This window comes from Medicago sativa, chromosome 7, assembly GCF_051527215.1.
Source record: "Medicago sativa cultivar Bolivia chromosome 7, Bolivia_mono, whole genome shotgun sequence".
Lineage (NCBI taxonomy): Eukaryota > Viridiplantae > Streptophyta > Magnoliopsida > Fabales > Fabaceae > Medicago > Medicago sativa.
The window spans coordinates 31,421,981-31,443,221 of record NC_140755.1 but is presented as its reverse complement, the minus strand read 5'-3'; the positions used below and the strand labels follow the sequence as shown (position 1 = coordinate 31,443,221).

Genomic DNA, 21,241 nt, shown 5'->3' with positions numbered 1-21,241 from the left:
GCATCCATTACAAATCAATCAATAGTATATATATAAAGTAAGGTTTTTTATGTCACGTGTCACTTCCACATTCATTCTCAATATTTTTATTATTTTTTCTGTTTTTAAAAAGCAATATTTTATTTAACAGAAATATCTCAACAAACTTTTGATCTTATGCACTCAGTATTTGTTTTTATTTTTATTGAATTTCTAATATTTTATGTAGCAGAAATATCTCAACAAACTACACATCAATCAATCAATAGTATCAATAGTGTGTATATATATATATATATAAAGTAAGGTTTTTTATGTCACGTGTCACTTCCACATTCATTCTCAATATTTTTATTATTTTTTTTATTTTTAAAAACCAATATTTTATTTAACATAAATATCTCAACAACATTTTGATCTTATCCACTCAATATTTTGTTTAAACTTTTATTGAATTTCAAATATTTTATGTAGCAGAAATATCTGAACAAATTACACATAATACTTTCAACAAAGTTTATATATATGATTTTATTTTATTTATTTTATGATTAAAAGATTCCAATTTTGTTTATTTGTTTTTAAGAAAGGAAGCTTCAATTAGTTATTACTAATCTTTTAGCACTCTAACATTCAATTAGTTTTTATGTTTGAGGAAAAAAAGGGTTCGATTAGAAACAAATTACACATAATACTTTCAACAAAGTTTATATATATGATTTTATTTTATTTATTTTATGATTAAAAGATTCCAATTTTGTTTATTTGTTTTTAAGAAAGGAAGCTTCAATTAGTTATTACTAATCTTTTAGCACTCTAACATTCAATTAGTTTTTATGTTTGAGGAAAAAAAGGGTTCGATTAGAAAAAAGGTTTGATTAGTTATTATGTTATCTTTTTTTTGGTGGTGGCCGAGATTCGAACCCCGGACCTTGCATATTTTATGCATTGTCCATACCACCTGAGCTAAGCTCACGAGGACAATTATTATGTTATCTTTTAGCAGCATATTCTAATGCAAATGTTAACTATAAATAAATAAATTTTCGTTAATCACATATTACATATTTTGAGCACATGCAGAAACACCAAACCTTCTTTTCATCTATCATTTCTATGATATTATTATAATTGTAAATTTAAATAAATTCAATGTAATATACTTACAGGTGTATTCGTGCACACAAATTTATAAGACTTATTTAATATCTAACCCGGGCAACGCCGGGTCTCTAAACTAGTTAAAGTTATAACGGAAGCATAATTTAGCCCTAACTAGACGTTTGACCTGCGCGTCGCGCGAGTCTATTTAAAAATCACAAACAAACTTAATAAGTATACAATATTATGATTAAAATTATCTTAATATGCACTCAACAACATTTAAAAACAAAAAGAAAAGATGATGTTGTTACATGATTACCATTTTTTTTGCTAATACATGATTAACATTTCTAAAGATACTTTTAAATTAAAATAATATTGGATAAGTTCAACCAATCAAACTTATATCAAAGTAATATAGAATTATTAGTTCACAAATTAGAATTTATTAATAACTTCCAAACTCAGCATCACATTGAGAAAGGCTAAAAAAAATTCTGTTTTTGCATGAGCTTTCTTATACTAAAATAAAAGCCTCAATACACCTACAAAATTACACTATCAATCTCCTTAGGCAATCTAGCATCCAAACAACGATGAAAGAAATAGTAGCATTCCAGAATCTGTCAAAAGCATCAAATTGATAGATCACAAAATCAGAACACAAAAATAAGACATTTTTGTCATTAAACTATTAAATTATAAGAAAGTAGACAAAACAGTAAAAATTTTGATAGGTTAGTAAGCAAACAACTATGGAAGCAAACTAACAGAGGCATTGCTCTCTGATGATTATGCCATGGCCCAAAGATCTACAAAGGCTCCTTTTATAATTATTTTTCTCTATAATTTACATTATAATGAATGCTAAAAATGTGAATGAAACTATTCTTTTTCTTTATCAAATGAACCGTAAAAATTTTACTGCTCAGAATGAAAAAAAAATTCTAGTTTGCAAGAAAGGTTTCAACAAAATTTGCTCTAGTGTGAAGAAAAGCAAGAAATCATGTTTCATCCATTACGTGTATTGCTAGGTAATGCAATTACAGAAAAGTACTTCAGTGTGTGAAATGAGGGGAAAAAGATACCAATAGAAGAAACAAAACATAATACTCAAACAACCACTACTATATTCATATGTACTCATTGTTCCAACTTTCAATGTCGTCTTAAATTCTCATATTGTCGCAACCTCGTGCATACTATGCGAAACCGTACACACTCACAACACACATACTTATTTTTTATACAACTTTGATTATATTAAATTTGCTGCAATTTTCCAACATCAACAAAACATACACAATAAATATCAGCAAGAATGGAGTTTGTTTGAAGGTGTTTATTTAACCATCTCGAAAACAAACCAAAACAAACTACACTAAAGACCCAAACTGTAGCCACCTATACTGAAAAACAGCAGGAGATGAATACAAACAGTTAGGTAAAACTGACAATAAAATCGGTAAATTGAACTGAAACACTTGCATACCAAAGGAAAGAGCGGAAAATAAAACTGATATAACACAACTGGAACACACGGAGACGTATCAGAACCCAGGTGCGGAAGAAATACCGGTACATACCAGCTGCAACATCAAAACAGCACAGCTGCATGACAGCAACCCACATGCCAAAAACCAGCTCTGAACTATGCAGAAAATTACCTCAAACTTGCTCCGAAAACCACCTTGAACCAATTCTGAATTATGCAGAAAAAACACACGCGCAAAACACCTGAATACCAATGAGGCAATTAATGAATAAATGCAAGAAGGAATTGCCCAATCACATGTTAAATCATAATAATTAATAACAAAGTAGTAAGCTAATAAATACATGATGCAAATGGATATTTATTTTGGATATTCACTGCTCAAGATTCAAGTGTTAAAATGTTTACTTGAAATATAACCAATAAACACTATCAGAAGTGTATTTCTTGTGAATAAGTTATGTCAAAATAAACTGCTTGGAAGCACAATTCCTATAAGTTCATGCCACTTATGATATTTACACTTGATAATTTATTGCTCAAAATCAAAACTTTATGTTACTAAACATATAACTCTTCACGACAGAAATTGGTGTTCTTTTTCAACATGTTTACAACTCCAAAAAAAATCATAATAGTTACCCTAATAGCATGAAATTGTCTCTTATCATCCAGTCTCATCTGATTTCATTTTTCATAAAAGTTCTCTATCTCTTATATAAACTTCCTTCCCAATCTCTTACATGATATTGTTACTTATCGATGAAAGTAATTACATACCAAATTGAAAGAAGGTACAAATAATAACAATCAAATTGAAAGACCAAATACAAAGACCAATTGAAAGAAAGGAGAATCAGTAATAACAAAAAAAATAAATCTAACATCAGAAATAAAGTTACCTCATGGTCTTTATTTCGAATACAAATCTTGATCTCTCATATAATGCTTCAAAATCTGCCAAAACAAAGAAAAAAGAAGAATTAGACCACAGAAGGAAAGATGGACGTTGGTTTATTACATACCCTAAAATTGAATTCCCTTTCTTCTTTGTTTCTCCTTATATCTACAACTAAAAAAGCACAAATCAAAACATACAAAAAAAATCCAAAACCTTTCACAACTCAAATTCAAACTAAAAAGGATGAGGGTCTGAAACCAAATCACCTTCTTCTAATATTCTCAAGTGAAAACCTTAAACATTCATAACCCAAAAGAAAAAATCAGATGGAATGCAACAAAACATGAAAAAAATATTTAAAATCGCAAAAACATAAATAAAAGATGGTGAATGGGAGCAGAAACCAAACCTGACACAGTTAGGGTTGAGGGTTTCTAAGAAAATCAAATAGGGAAAGTGAAAATGGATTCTTTCTCTTTGTCTGGCGAGTGGGCCGAGATTGCAAAGAAGGGCATGATTGATTTGAGGAGTGAAAAGGAAAAGGAAGTGATTCAGGAAGAGAGAAAGTGAGATCGCAGAAGAAGAGAAGAGAGTAAGGAGGAAACGGTTTTCCTCTTGAAAAAAAGAAGAAGGAGGAAACGCGGTTTTGAGAGATGAGGAGAGAAGAAATATTATTTTAAGGGAATTTGTTAGATTAAATTGCTGCTAACCTAATAAAATAAATATGAAATAGTTGTTTCGGAAAAATAGGGCTATAGATAAATATGAAATAGTTGTTTCAGAAAATAACAGAGATAAATATGAAATAGTTGTTTCAGAAAATAGAAGAGATAAATATGAAATAGTTGTTTCGGAAAATAGAAGAGATAAATATGAAATAGTTGTTTCGAAAAATAGAAGAGATAAATATGAAATATGATCAATGGCTAAAATTGAATGGCGCCTAAATGTGCAAGATCCAATGGCTCAGAAAAATGGAGGGAAAAATGGGGGGAAAATATTAGGGTTAAGGTTAGCTTCAGGGGTTAAGCTTTAGTAAATAAGATTATTATCATCATCATCATCATCATCATCATCATCATCATCATCATCATCATCATCATCATTATTATTATTAAAAGCCAGCGAAAAGATGGGCACTTATGTGCCCGTCTTTTCACTATTTTTATTGCGCTAACGTTTGAAAATTATGAACAGTGTTTTTTTATGAAATTTTGATTTTGAAAAATTTAGGAGAATTGGAAATGTCGCAAAAACGCTCTGCTAGGTTTTCCTAGAATGAGCACCGCTCTCCTTTTCTCAATCAATTTCACCCAATTGAAATAATTTGTTGCCAATCTCCATATCTTGCTCATTTGATTCTTATTCTAGGTTGTTGTGTTATTCCATAGATTGTTGTGTTATTCCATTCACATAAAGTATTAAATTGGATTTTTTGCTATTCCAATTGGCTGCACGTGATTCTTGCACCAATTTCATTCAATTTTCTTGTTCGATTGATCACTCACGGTTTGTTGTAGCTTTGCTTGTCTCACCATGTTTGATTGGCAATCAGAGTTTGCGATTCCAGTCACCTCTACAACATATGCGCCGCCACCGTTTCACTCATCTGTAATGACTGTTTCTTCCATGCCTTTCACAAATGCAACACATGCTATTGTTGCATCGGCTGCTACTTCAAAATTGTTGTTTGCACAGGCCCTTCGAGGCCCTCAGGTACAATTTTCTGACCCACTTCCAGCACCATCAATTCGTGGGGAAACATTGTCTATCAAGATTAATGATTCTTATTTTTGAGGGTTAGAAGCATGTAAGATTAACCTTCGGGTTAGGCTAGTTTTGAACAAGGGTGACAAACCTTATGCTTCCAAGGATATAGTTGCGAAGCTGCAAAAATTATAGAAAATTAGTGGGCAGTGTCGTATGCTTTCAATAGGGCGAGGGTTTTATGAATTTTCATTTGCTTCTCATGATGATTTGCGCACTGTCTAGGCAGAATGTACAATCAATTTGAAGCTAGAAGTGATTTGGTTATTTAAATAGACGAAGGACAGCACACACCTCCACAGATTCGGCTTCACACTCCTTCAGCTTTGATGTGCAACATGTGACCGAGGATATTCCTCATGGTGCTCTGTCGACTAGTCCGGTGTTGGAACAGGTTCCTTAGGTAGCGCATGTTGACTTGCATTCGGATGTAATAGAACAGTCAAGTCTGGAATCACGGGAGGTGGTGACTCAGGTTTCCGATGCGACTGTTTCGCTCTCATCCTCAGTTGCGCATGTAGGTGTGCATGATTTTTTTTACTGACTTAGTTTCCTCTGCTTCTGCTAGGGAGGAGTCACAAGTTCAGCAATTTGTAGCACAAGATGACGTGCAATCTAGCTCTCCAGTCTTTCCATTGTTAACTGATTTAGAGAGGTTGGAACATGATTACTCCCCGGCTATTATTATGACATAGGTCGTGGGTCCAGATGCAGATGGTAACATGGTTTTAGTTGTGCATGAGAACACACACAACAGTTTGAGAATACAGCACGACTTGGAATTATGGTGTCGTATTCGTGAATATGATGCAAAAGAAGCCGAGATTCCATTCACACCGGTTTTATCTAAGAAGCAGAAACAATGGGTTAAGAAATGATTTCAGGTTGGGAAGCCACCGTACCGAACCCGTTCTAGGGAGGATCCTTCTCCAACTGCTTAGGAGGTTTTTTTTACTGTTTTTCATTTTTTTTTCTTTCTGTTTTAAGGGTTTTGGCTTAGTACCCCTCTTGTTCATATTTTCCCCTTTTTTTAATAAAATTTTATTTGAGCTTGGCGGCAGAGGATGGGGGTTCTTCAAGATGCCAACCTAGTTGGGATGTCGTTGCTTTCCCTTGATGCATGTCCTTACTCCTGACTTAGGAAAAAAAAAACTAAAAATATAAATGTTTGTTATAGAAAAATTTGTTTAAGGTTATAATTGGGATAATGAAAATGTAAGTATAGATGAATATATCTATACTTACTTTCGTTATGAGTATATGTATGAGTATAGATGAATATATCTTTACTTACTTTTTCATTATGAGTATATATATGAGTATAGATATTTTCATTATGTCCGGATTTATATACTCATATTGTGTTTGTTAAACTTTTATTTTAATACTTAAATTTACTCTTATTTATCTATTTGTTTATTTATTATATGTGCTATTTGTATTGAAAGTTGAAGGTATTTTTGGAGAGATAAAATATCGGCCCAAAAGAGCCAAAACATGCTATTTTCATTATATATAGTATAAATATGCTAAAAACTTAAAATAGACAAATATAATATATTTATAATTATTTTTTATAAAAATAATAATTAGAAAATATAAATATTTTATGATTTGGTCAAAAAGTTATTTTTTATGATGTAAATAGATTGAAATATTCTTAAAAAAAATTATATAAATGGTAGTCTTTTAAAAGATAAATACAATGTATTCAACATGGAGGGGCAATCATTTTTCTTATTATTTTTTGGCTTAATTGCACTTTCCCCCTATCTTTTGCTAATTGTGCTATTTTGCACCCCCCTCTTTTTTTTGAGCGATTTTGCACCCCATCTTTTTGCCCCTTTTCTGGTTAGATGGACCTTTGTAACACCCATACTAGACGTATCTAGAAAGTCTAGAAAGTGTGATAATTTAGTATTGGATACATTAAAGTTTACAACTATAAAAACTTCGAATAAATATTATACATCAATACGCGCTCGTACAAAATGATACATCACCTTTTGTCTAAAATAATAACAAATACATCTTTGAAATTCCATATCCATTCCGCAGCGTGTACGAACGAGCATTTGCTGAAATATCCATCCGGCAACTAACTTGACGTCCAACCTGTTTATCTGAAACAAATAAGGATTGGAATGAGACATAATGTCTCAGTGAGTTCCACCTAATCCTAGGCTATAGGCAACCTCAGGGGAAACCTACGGTCGCCACGTGTCTACTTTACAACCTGCCGGTTGATTATACGTGTGTGGGGACTTGCATGCTTAGACGATTGTGCATACTAGGACCGTCATAAAATCATCTTACTTATTATAGGCTTACTACCATCATATGTGTCATGGCGGTCAAGGGATCCTAGGACCACTATCTCATGATACGTTAAACGCATCAAGACTATACTTAACATATTCATGACACCATTCCTAAACCGGACGATTAGGGAAACCTAGGTTCGTCATCGGCATTACATTCCTTACTTAACTTGTACTTGTACTTAACATAATCATGCATGAGTTCATTTGTGATCATAATCATAGCCATATCATACATATACGCATCTAAGTTCATTACTCATTATGTTAGCGTTGAACAAACATTATTATCTTGGTTCATTTTACGGAGAGCCCCGGGTGGAGTAACCCCGAGAACAATCCCATCATGACCGATGTACGTACATCGGACTCCCTCGGTGTCGTGCGGTTCCCTTGTGGCTTGAACCGTTCCCCTTGAGTCGAGAACCTCTCGTATCCCCCTGACATGGATAACAAGAGACACGAGCACCGCCATGCGGTTATAATCTTAGTCTTATCCTCGTGAAAGATTAAACCTAATCATACATGCGAGTTACCTCGGAACCTTGGTCGATCCGATTAAAGGTAAACTCATACTTGTTCATGGGCGTAGAAATATTCTTCGCAATCTAACTTACATAGTCATTCATGATTAACATTCTAATTCTCGACAACTAGTCGAGGCTCTAGTTCATTCCCTTACTTAAGGAATATTTTGCTACCCGATTCTTATCGTATTAACTCTGATTTACCATGCTTTACTATACTTGCCAAATACTTGTTTAGTTTATAAGAAAATATCCTTTTCAACTTTAACAATGAGGATCTTGGTTTGAGGGGTTTTACATTTGTAAAAAGACACCTCGGAGAAAACCGCCTCGCGAATCCCCTCGCCTGCCAAAAGCAAGCAAAACAGTGAGATGCCTCACTGTCTTACTCTCCATGGCGAGTAGATTTGCTGGGGAGGCGAGCAGCAGCTCGCAGCTGCGAGTTGGGGGCGAGCAGGACCCCCAGTTCGGCCCTCTAGCTCGCCTAGCAAGCTATTTGCTCGCCGTGGCGAGCTGTGACAGTCCAGCAACCTCAAAATTGATATTTTTGACTTAAAATCCTCAAACCAAGAATCTCCAAGTGTTATATGACCCTTAGGATCATTACAAACCTATAAAACAGTCATGGAACAAGTACATACAAGTATAGCAAGCATGGCAAGAAAAAGGGGCAACTAACTTACACTTTAAACCCTAAAATTCATATAGTTTCCTTACATAAATAAAACACATAAACCAAGGGTGGTAAGCTATCTAAGGAACTCACCTTGCAAGTTCTTAAAGCAATTCCAAGCCTCAAGCTCAAGCAGGTATCATCTTCCCTTTACAACCAACCCTAGTTTGCTATCTTGTTTCCAAAGCTTCATGCTAACCAAGAAAGACAGCCCATACTCTAGCCCATGCTCCAACTCCCACTAGTTGCTTCCAAATTGCCATACATACCATAAACATCATCAACCCACTCCTTGATTCTCTTGGAACCCTAACTCTTGATCTTGACCCCAAGTTGACATCACACTTCAAAACAAACTCAAGGCCCTAGCTTCTTGTTCCATGAACTTATGAAGACTAAAACAACTCATATTTCAAGTTCTAACTTTGCCAAACCAAAACCCTAGTTTCATGGAGGAGAGGAGAAACAAAGAAATCAAACCAATTACACACTTCCTTAAGCTTAAGGGATCATAAAAGATCATATAATGAAATCTTACCATGAGAAGATGAAGTTTCATGAAAGGTTGTTGAAGAGGAGAAGAAGTAGTGAAATCTTCCAAAGTTTCTAGTTGTTCTTGAAAGAGGATGAGAAGGAAACCATGATGTATGATCCATCACCAACTTAAGAATCCATGGGGAAGAAGATTTGATGATTTGGTGAGGTAGGGAGAGAAGAGGTAGGCCGATGGTTAGAGAGAAGAGAGAGCAAAACTCTTTTCTCTAACCTAGAGAGAGAAAGAAGTTGAACAATGATATATTTTGGGCCTTTTTCCAAATAAATATCCTTTAACGCGCAATTACCATAATGCCCCTGCCTCAGGCGTGCGATATCTGACTCTGATATTTATTACGTAATGAGCTGACATCACATAATAAATATTTTCCACTACACTAATTGAGCATAAACTTTAATCCTCTGACACGATCGACTGGTAAAATTCCGATACTGACAGGCGGGATATTACATTCTACCCCCCTTAAAAAAAATTTCGTCCTCGAAATTTAGAGATCACTTAACATGTGACAAGTTCAAACATAACTTATTCTTACGGCATATTGGACCAGATATCTCGGATCCATAGCTCACCTGCTTGGGGTAAATCATTCATATAGGTAACTTATCATTATCTAGAACACTCAGGACTTGCCTTTCAACTGGAGTCTCACCAGAATCCAGGTTTGCCCTGCAGTGCTCAATTGCATCGTAAACTTTTCATTGTGTAGTCACTTAGCTCATACATAATCTATCTTATGCAACTTGAGACACCTGTCTCTTACTTACATTACTTACCAGACGATTCCACGAATCTCCTTTCAGAGTCTTAGGAAAATCTTCTGATCTCATTATGATCTCATTGCACCCGAATCCATTGGTAACTCATATAACTTAGTATAAATAAGCGACTTAAAATTTTGCCATTATACTTGACATTCGATAACCGGTCTCTTAGTTCACATGCTCTTAAACTTTCTGACTAAAACCATTTGCACTTGAATATCCTTAACATATACTTGTACGTCTCAGATGTCCTTTTTGAGAACATTGCTATCCATTTCGTCAAACTTTATTTTCCATTGTGCTTTACATACCTTCAAATGCCACACACTGTTAGATAATAACGATACTTGTTCTATCTTTTTACTTTAAGAAATTTTATAAACATTGGTATACGGATTCTTGGAATGAATATATGTATTTCCTTTTTAAAGAAAACATTTTGAATCCAAACCGATAATGGTACTGCAAAACCACCGGACGAGTTTCTATGTTTGGAAAAAGGTTGAATCTCGCCCGAGCTCGCCACTGACGAGTTGGTCTGGAAGTCCTCACGTCTTAAATGAACTTACTCACTTATGGCGTGTGTCATCGGTTTCAGAAAATAAAAATATCATGTTTTTAGAATAATTCGTTTCCAAGTCCCTTAATACCCATTTTCACTTTAAAAGTTGAAAAATCTTGGTTTGGCACCATCCAAGCAAGTATCGTCATCATTTAACAATCATGGCATCGGAGAGTATGAATCTCATCATACATAACTCATAAATCGTAATTCCTTCCGTGATAAAATTCTTAAACTTCGAAAGTGGATTCTTTTCTATTCCTTCTTAATTATATGTATGCTTCAGACACATATTTCTGTATAATTTATACCATGTAGGATCCTTGATCCACATATCAATATTTAGCTCCCTTATTTCCAGAATACTGAACTGGATTCTTCAGAACATCATATTCAAACATTGCTTGGGTATTGTTACCTTCACCCATATGGCACTTATTCTTCAGATACCGATCACATCACATGATGCCTTGATCATCACTTTGAATCACAAGAAAGAACTTTCTAAATCTTACATGTATTTTCTCTTGTCAGAACACGTACCCTTTCTATCCGATTAGCAATTCTTGTACGTGCTCGACATCACCATTAAGTAACCTGATTACTACATTATAGTGACTCCAACCTCTCCAATTTAGTTAGGTGAAAACACATCCATATATCTTTACCTTATCCATTTCTGACTGCATAAGTCTGGTTACTTAATTAATGTTTCAAGAACTATTCGCTCGTCTCATAATGCTTCTCATTAGGCTTCTTTATAATTAACAACTTAACCGGTTCACTTCCGTTGCACTTCTCTGATTCCCATCAGTTGGTTTTAACCAATACTCTATTATATTGAGACGAGTGAAACTTCTCATTCCTTTTCTTATACTTTACATACTTACTAGAAGACTTACCTTCTGTCGTATCATTACCATCCTTAAATTAATCCCTGAGCAAATCTCGAATTTCCATAGCATGCTCATATTGCACATCGTGCATACTTTTCTTGAACTTCCTACTTTGCATCTTCGTTTCTCGCATGCTATGCTTTGCTTAATCTTACCAATGCTAGCTCGTTAATTTTCTTCTTGAAGAAAACTTCATAAATTTGCACACGGATCATAGGTATTGATGTTTCTTTATTATATATTTAAAATATTGAATTTTGGGTCCCAGTCGTTACCATAAAATTCATGGAACGAGTTGATAACACAAAAATGCCATCAAATCTTGTTCCAAGTGTTTTAAATTATTTTACATAAATCGTAACCGACCAGTACCTACAGAATTCCATTTAAAATTTATGAACACCAACTCCGATCACCCATATGCATATATCTTTTCTAAAATCTTATAAACTTTGCAAATATTAAATTCGTCATGGGAACGAGCCTTAGTAAATTAATTAAGCAAATCATAGATTCGAGGGGTAATTAATACTACATAAAATCTGAGAATCTTGTGATCTAACATATCTCCTCACCACCTTAACTTCTTACTTCATGTCCGTTCCATATACAAGAATCTCTAAACACTTAGTCTAAACTCCTTTAAACTCTTGACACGTTAATCTCCAAAGTTACCTTAAACTGAATCGGTTCCGTTAATGGTTGTTCATGCTCTTTTTCCTTTGAAAACCTTAAGTTGTAATGTGTATTCATTACTCAATGTTATAAAAAGTGTTTATTGCAAAAAGGTTGTGAAGACAACTCTCCAATAGTCACTACGGACCCTTGAGACGAACTAACAGTTTTCAAAAAAAAAAACTAAAAATGTCGCCCCAGGATCGCTATCAGCGAAATCCTCTGGAGTAATTTCGCTCATGGCGATAATTTCGCTATTGGCGAGTTTCTTCAACTCAGTTTTCTGGAAAACGTGTTTTTCGTAAAAATCTTATTTCTCAAGCAATCCAATGCACATTATCCATCTTTAACATCATTAAGGTATTCTATAACATATGCATGACAAACTTTAACTTCATTCGGTACAATTGTCGGCTCATCAGAAATTAACGCCTTAATCCTGATATCATAAAATATCCACATAAAATCTTAACTTAACCTGCTGCGAACGGTTTGACTTGTTTCTCTGCCGACTCGCTCGGCACTCCAACATTAGAGCCTTATCCTATCTGGGCATTCAAATCTTTGGCTTCATTCACATACCTTTAACCCTGAGAACTTCTAAATTTCATCAACATATGTCGACTTCTTCTTATCTTGCAACCTCGTACTTACATTCCAGAATATTTATTTCCTTTCCATAACACAGTCTTGCTCCAACAACGACTCTTACCGAATCTCCCGGTCATTTTAGACATTTCCAAAATCTTCATTTACGGGTATACAAAAATATATTTAACAACTTCCCAAACGTTGTCGGATTAATCCATCTTAACATTACCTTGCATTCCCGGAGAAATCAAACTTAACCGGATTAGTTCACCGGCCACCATCTGGCACGGTTAGGTTCTTATCATTCTTACTACGAGTTCTACCTTCTCAAGTCATCCTCATCACATACTTCGTTCCTCCTGGGTCCTATTCAACTCTCAGGCATCTATCCTAATCGTCGAATGCTAAGTTGAGTTGATCAGGCTCAACTAACAACGACAATTAAAACATTTACCTGGAACCCAATGGTCCCACCTCCTTAGTTGTAACTTAATGACCCAAGGCACGGTCTGAATTGACCTGCTCTGATACCAAATGTAACACCCATACTAGACGTATCTAGAAAGTCTAGCAAGTGTGATAATTTAGTATTGGATACATTAAAATTTACAACTATAAAAACTTCGAATGAATATTATACATCAATACGCGCTCGTACAAAATGATACAACACCTTTTGTCTAAAATAATAACAAATACATCTTTGAAATTCCATATCCATTCCGCAGTGTGTACGAACGAGCATTTGCTGAAATATCCATCCGGCAACTAACTTGACGTCCAACCTGTTTATCTGAAACAAATAAGGATTGGAATGAGACATAATGTCTCAGTGAGTTCCACCTAATCCTAGGCTATAGGCAACCTCAGGGGAAACCTACGGTCGCCACGTGTCTACTTTACAACCTGCCGGTTGATTATACGTGTGTGGGGACTTGCATGCTTAGACGATTGTGCATACTAGGACCGTCATAAAATCATCTTACTTGTTATAGGCTTACTACCATCATATGTGTCATGGCGGTCAAGGGATCCTAGGACCACTATCTCATGATACGTTAAACGCATCAAGACTATACTTAACATATTCATGACATCATTCCTAAACCGGACGATTAGGGAAACCTAGGTTCGTCATCGGCATTACATTCCTTACTTAACTTGTACTTGTACTTAACATAATCATGCATGAGTTCATTTGTGATCATAATCATAGCCATATCATACATATACGCATCTAAGTTCATTACTCATTATGTTAGCGTTGAACAAACATTATTATCTTGGTTCATTTTACGGAGAGCCCCGGGTGGAGTAACCCCGAGAACAATCCCATTATGACTGATGTACGTACATCGGACTCCCTCGGTGTCGTGCGGGTCCCTTGTGGCTTGAACCGTTCCCCTTGAGTCGAGAACCTCTCGTATCCCCCTGACATGGATAACAAGAGACACGAGCACCGCCATGCGGTTATAATCTTAGTCTTATCCTCGTGAAAGATTAAACCTAATCATACATGCGAGTTACCTCGGAACCTTGATCGATCTGATTAAAGGTAAACTCATACTTGTTCATGGGCGTAGAAATATTCTTCGCAATCTAACTTACATAGTCATTCATGATTAACATTCTAATTCTCGACAACTAGTCGAGGCTCTAGTTCATTCCTTTACTTAAGGAATATTTTGCTACCCGATTCTTATCGTATTAACTCTCATTTACCATGCTTTACTATACTTACCAAATACTTGTTTAGTTTATAAGAAAATATCCTTTTCAACTTTAACAATGAGGATCTTGGTTTGAGGGGTTTACATTTGTAAAAAGACACCTCGGAGAAAACCGCCTCGCGAATCCCCACGCCTGCCAAAAGCAAGCAAAACAGTGAGATGCCTCACTGTCTTACTCGCCATGGCGAGTAGATTTGCTGGGAAGGCGAGCAGCAGCTCGCAGCTGGGATTTGGGGGCGAGCAGGACCCCCAGTTCGGCCCTCTAGCTCGCCTAGCGAGCTATTTGCTCGCCGTGGCGAGCTGTGACAGTCCAGCAACCTCAAAATTGATATTTTTGACTTAAAATCCTCAAACCAAGAATCTCCAAGTGTTATATGACCCTTAGGATCATTACAAACCTATAAAACAGTCATGGAACAAGTACATACAAGTATAACAAGCATGGCAAGAAAAAGAGGCAACTAATTTACACTTTAAACCCTAAAATTCATATAGTTTCCTTACATAAATAAAACACATAAACCAAGGGTGGTAAGCTATCTAAGGAACTCACCTTGCAAGTTCTTAAAGCAATTCCAAGCCTCAAGCTCAAGCAAGCATCATCTTCCCATTACAACCAACCCTAGTTTTCTATCTTGTTTCCAAATCTTCAAGCTAACCAAGAAACACAACCCATACTCTAGCCCATGCTCCAACTCCCACTAGTTGCTTCCAAATTGCCATACATACCTGTCGCGTCATTTTTCGGAGATCAAGGCTATTTGATTAGTGTTTGACTCACTACATTTATTTCACGACCGAACATTTAATTTTTTAAGAAAAGGGGAAAAAAGTTCAAACACCCCACATTTTGAAAAGATTTAGGGTTCGGGGGTTAGTTACATAAATGGAAGGTGTTAGCACCCTTTATGTCCGTAGTACTCTACGGGAACCTCTTGGTTTTATTTAATTAATGTGCTATAACTTACTTGCTTTTTGAAAAAAAAAAAATGGAATTTTGAAATGATTAAAAAAAAGACCTAATTATCTACATTTTATTGATTTGGAAGGACGAGTGTCCTCTGCCTACGTACCCGTGAGGGATCAAAACCTCGTAGTTCGGGGTTACAAAAACTGACGTTTGTTTGGTTGTGTGTTTTTTATTAGTTTGAAAAAGGTTTTTAAAATGGAAAAGCCAAATGGCAAAATGAATTTGTTTGTGGTTTTTATATTAGAGAAAAATGACTTGAAGTATGATTAAATTGATTGAAGTTTAATTAAGGAAAGAAAATAAAAAGGACGTCACTTGATTTAAGATCAAGGTTTATTTAAGAAAAATATTTTTGTGATTTTTGGTATATGCATTTTTTTGTTGTTTTTGAAATGATAACTATACTAAAATTTACGCTAACGGAGCATAAAAGAATAAATGCGTAGGTATTTCGTAGTGACGTTGGATCACCACGAAAACCTTTAACCTAATCTAGAAACAAAATAAAAGGCATACACACACACACGCACACATGCACCTAAACTATTACAAGAAACCTATTAATACATTCTAAGGTCTGCATAAAAATAAATAAATTACATGAAAGCCTATTTTTTTTTTTAACAATCTAAATGGTGTGCGAGAAAAAACGGAAATAAATAAGTTACATTAGAGCCTAAATACATTCTAAATCAATGCGAGTAAAAAAATAGGAGACATGGAAGTAAATATGTGAATGCTGAACAAAAGATAACATGAAGAAAATAAAATGCTAAAGAAAAAATAAAATGTAACGGAAGTTTAAGATGCATGAAAACGATAAGAAACGAGATGCTGGGGGTGCAAGCAGTAAATAGGGAGTGTGAAAATTAAAAAGGACAGACTGGGCTTCAGAGAGGAGACAGGCGTGTGGGCCTATGGGGTTAACCAGGACCATTTGATCCTGATCAAAGGGGTCCTGGGGGCGCAAGTACACGTTAAGAGTGTAGGCACGCAGGCATGGGAATATTGTGGTTTATAAATAGGCTGTACAGCCTTTTCCTTTCATTTTTCCACAAATTTCTCTCTCCTTCTCTCGTATCCTTCTCACGCCTCTCTCTGTTATGTTCTTCTTTCATTCTTTTTATTTTATTTTTTACGATTTTCTTTCTTCTCCTAAATCCTTTCTTCTTCTTAATTTCAAAACTTCCATACCCAATATACTAACCCTGGATTCGACAGTTTAAAGAAAAAAAGAAAATCAATATCAATACCTTTTGTGTTTGTTCTTTTGCCAATTCGAGTTTTGAAGTTGCGGCTATTGGTACTGGAACGGTTGACTGCTGTTCGTTGATGCTGGAACGGTTGATTGGTGTGGATGGCTTCGACGGTCGTGATTTGACGCGGACAATCGTTTGTTGATGTGGATCGGTTGGTACGAATGACTTTGGTTTGAGGTCGGTTGGCTTGAGAGTTGTCGAGGCCAATTGGGATTTGGGTATTTGGATTAGTTTTTGGTTTATAGTGATAGTGTTGGAGGCCGATTTGGTTTGGTAGTGGTCCGTGAACGTGATTGATTCTGTCGTATTGCTTTGATGAGGATTCGGCTGTGTTGGTTTGATTTGCGGTGGTGAAAGTGAGCCTGAGTTGTTGGTTCCGTCCTTGTGAATGGTTTTGAGAGAAAACGACTTGCTATGATATGGTGTTGTGTGTCTGTGCTTCGGTTTTCTTGCGACTGTTACTGGTTTCAAATTCGGCACTTGTGAGAATACTGAAAAAGTGTTGGTGATATTGAAGGGGAATTGTTGTGAAATTGAGGATTTGATTGCAGGTTCGGATACTGGAAAATTGTGCGTTCTCAGATGAATTTTTTGGCCGCCTTTCTTTGTGTGCGCAGGTTCTTTATTTATAATGAAGGGATTTGAGTTTGGCAGAAAATTTGGTAACTTGGGGAGGAGAAGAAGCAAAGTTCGTTACAGGATTGATGATGAGACTGTGAAACACGCTTGACAGGTTGTGTTCATCCTTATGCTGAGTTTGTGGAACAAATGGGACTACGTTTTGGATTTGGACGGACAAAGAAATAAAATGGAATAATAATGAAAAGAGAAGATAAAGACTAACAAAAATAATAATAAAAAAAAGGATAAAGTTAGAAATAGAAAATTAACTAAAACAATAAATACATTTTTTTAAAACAAAATTTAAAGTTAATTAAAATTATTTTGAAAATTAGCTAAAAGATGGAAATAAAAAAAAAAAAAAAAAATGAACACTAAAGTGAGACGAGGGCCCGACTCGGAACCAAATATGAAGTATTTTAAAATACCTCTCTGCTGGATTTTTAACTGAAACACTAGATCGATTAGGGTCACGTGACGCGTGTCAGTGGGACCTTAGGTCAAAAATTGGGGTATGACAGATGCCCCTATTTAAGTTTCTTCGTCCGGAGATTTGAAGATGGAATCTTTAATTCGATCGGAGCGAAGAGACTTAAATACAAAGTACACCAATTTTGGACCTAAGATGCTATGAATGCTCGTGAAATGCTTGTATGAATGCAGGACGACAAATATGACTTGACTGAGACGAGAAACAAAAACGGGATACCCAAATTCGTTGAAGAATGGGATCCGACTCCGCTAGCGGGAATGTAGTTTCACTGGGGAAAATAATTGTCTACTATCGTGTTGATGATATGAAGACAAATGAAAGGAAACAAAATCTTGAACAGACACTGGGAATTTTGAAATGTATTTGTAAACTGATGGTTTGTAGAAACTGACACTTGAAGTTAAATTTGATTGGTGACATCTCTGAACCAGACACACTAAGGATGATACTTTTGTCATTCCGTCATCCGACAAAACGGGGAACGACACTTGAGAGAACAGAAATTGAGTGGCGTCTCGTCATCCGACATACCAGGAGATGACACTGTTGTCATTCCGTCATCCGATAAAACGGGGAATGATGACTTTGACCTTCCGTAATCCGACAAACCGGGGAATGAAACACTTGATATTCCGTGATCCGAAAAAAACGGGGAATGATGATTGATATTCCGTAATCCGACAAAACGGGGAATGGTGATTTGATATTCCGTAATCCGTTAAACCGGGGAATGAAACACTTGATATTCCGTAATCCGACAAAACGGGGAATGATGATTTGATATTCCGTAATCCGTTAAACCGGGGAATGGTGATTTGATATTCCGTAATCCGTTAAACCGGGGAATGAAACACTTGATATTCCGTGATCCGAAAAAACGGGGAATGATGATTTGATATTCCGTAATCCGTTAAACCAGGGAATGAAACACTTGATATTCCGTAATCCGACAAAACGGGGAATGCTAATTGATATTCCGTAATCCGACAAAACGGGGAATGGTGATTTGATATTCCGTAATCCGTTAAACCGGGGAATGAAACACTTGATATTCCGTAATCCGAAAAAACGGGGAATGATGATTTGATATTCCGTAATCCGTTAAACCGGGGAATGAAACACTTGATATTCCGTAATCCGACAAAACGGGGAATGAGATACTTGAGAAGATAAAGATTGAGTGACATCTCGTTTTCTGACAAAGCAGGGGACGTCACTTTTGTGAAAATAAAATGTGACCTCGAACTGTTCATTAGTTGGAACTGATCGTTTGAAACATGATGAAAGGTAAACTCAAGCGGTCCGTTGTTTGGAACTGGCAGCTTGAAACAAGACAAAAAGTAAACTCAAGCGGTCCGTTGTTTAGGACTGGCAGCTTGAAACAATTGAAGACTGAAACGAAAAGATATGACCAAACACTAGGTGACTGATGCAACCATGTATGAATTGATATTGTGTATATGTTGTGTATGAATATGTGAAAGTATTAATGTATGAATGTATAAATGTCTGAACGTAATTTGTATGACTGTACGAACTGTATATGACCGGTGAACTCGATGAGACATGACACGACAGGTAAGACGGGAGGCGGATTGACATCGCAGTACAAACACTCGACAAACTTCCTTGGAGATGATATTATTGTGAACCAATCGAGCCGTTGACGGTGTGAAACCTGGCACAAGGTAGCAACTGGTGAATAGCAACCGATGAATCTTGGGGAGAAAGCCCATTGTTTAACCAAAAGTCTGGAAGAAGTCACCATTTGTAAATCAGCGCGGAGTGCCTTTCCTCTGGCATGCTTCAACAGTCATATTTTTTTTTTGTATATATTTTTTTTTTTTTGAAAATCCCTAACTTTTGCCTGGACCGCCCTTTTGGGTTTTCAGTCCACCGGGAATATATTCCTTTTTTTGTGCCCCTAATTTTTGCCTGGGCTGCCCTTTCGGGTTTTCAGTCCACCGGGACGCTCTCTATTGCCTAAGCCGCCTTTTCAGGTTTTCAACTTAGCGAGCATTTATTTTTGTATTTCTTTTTGTTTTTTTTTTTTGACTGTGAAAGCATCTTGCTTGAAGCAGAGGTCCCCTTCATTGTGTTTAGACATGTTTCTCTTCCGGAATGTAACCGTTCTCGAGGCGGATGCTGATGTACGCTTCGACTACTTACAAGTTCAAAGAGAGTGCGTTTGTTGTTCACACTTTTCAAAAGATGTAAAAAAAGGTTTTTGTATTTTGAAAAAAAATTTTGCTTCAAGTATTGCCATCAAAAATAGAAGAAATTTGCAAATAGAATAAATGAGAGTTCCAAATAAATGGGCACAGGCTCGAATTTGATGAATTGAGTGGTGGCCTACCAATGGCATGGCTCCACGGATCTTTGAAAAAAATTGGAAAATAGTAAATATATGGGAAAGGTACATTGAACACAATAACCGTTATACTCCCTGACAACTTTGAATGCCCCAGTTCCGAGTCTTTGATCTGCAGATGCTTCGAATCGGAGGTTCTTTTTGACGACTGGATGCCCCAAGTGGACTGTGCTGACTGATGCAGTTACCTGTCATGATCCTTAACTTTTGCATAGATTGCCCTTTTGGGTTTCAATCTATCAGGATAATCATTTTTGTTCATGTCTCTAATTTTTGCCTGGACCGCCCTTTCGGGTTTTCAGTCCACCGAGACGCTCATTTTTGCCTAAGCCGCTTTTTAAGATTTGCGACTTACCGAGCTTTTATTTTTGACAGAGTATTTCTTGACTGCACCGACATTCATATGACGTGTGTGTTTGTCACCATCCGTAGTTGTAAGAGTCATTGCACATGGGCCTTCATAATTAGGTGTCCACTTGCCCCTGGAGTCTGGTTGGAAAGTAGTACAAAGTTCCCTTCTTGAAATTCATGGGGACGAACCTTTTTGTTAGAAACTTGTTTCAAACCTCTTTTGATATATTTGTACAAGGTCGTCATGAGTTTAGATTCGATCAAGCTTGGACTTTAGTAGAACTCCTATTAACGGGACTTCAACCTCCACGGGAAGCACTATCTCCATGTTGTATATTGGGGAAGGAGGGGGGGTTGCCCCTGTTTGAAATGTGTACTGAAGTACGATATCCGTGCGAGGCAACAGTAACATCTCATGCCAGTCTTTGTGAGTGACTGCCATCTTCTGATCAATGTTCTTGATTTTTGTTTGCAGCTTTGACGGCTAAGATGCCCCAGTATGTGAGAGATCTCGTCGGGAGTCTCCTCATTTTCCTTCTTCAGCTTCGGACACAGGGAACTCAAAGTTGGAAGAGAGTACATGGTTAACGTGTTCAACGGGTTTATTAATGCATGATTTGATTATCGATTTTGAC

The 21,241-nt window shown here is 36.2% G+C and overlaps 1 long non-coding RNA gene across 5 annotated transcripts; it reads right to left on the bottom strand.

The window, feature by feature from the left end:
• Nucleotides 1–1,466: 1,466 nt before the first annotated feature.
• On the bottom strand, nt 1,467–21,204 carry LOC146905605 (uncharacterized). Of its 5 annotated transcripts, XR_015017684.1 has the most exons (7): nt 16,765–21,204; nt 15,095–15,270; nt 8,861–13,604; nt 7,250–7,369; nt 3,481–3,535; nt 2,670–2,820; nt 1,467–1,706 (listed from the first exon to the last, which is right to left on the bottom strand). It is a non-coding gene; the product is annotated as an uncharacterized LOC146905605 (long non-coding RNA). The 5 variants fall into 5 exon arrangements; XR_015017685.1 differs by lacking the exon at nt 7,250–7,369; XR_015017686.1 differs by lacking the exons at nt 7,250–7,369; nt 8,861–13,604.
• Between the last annotated feature and the right edge of the window lie 37 nt (nt 21,205–21,241).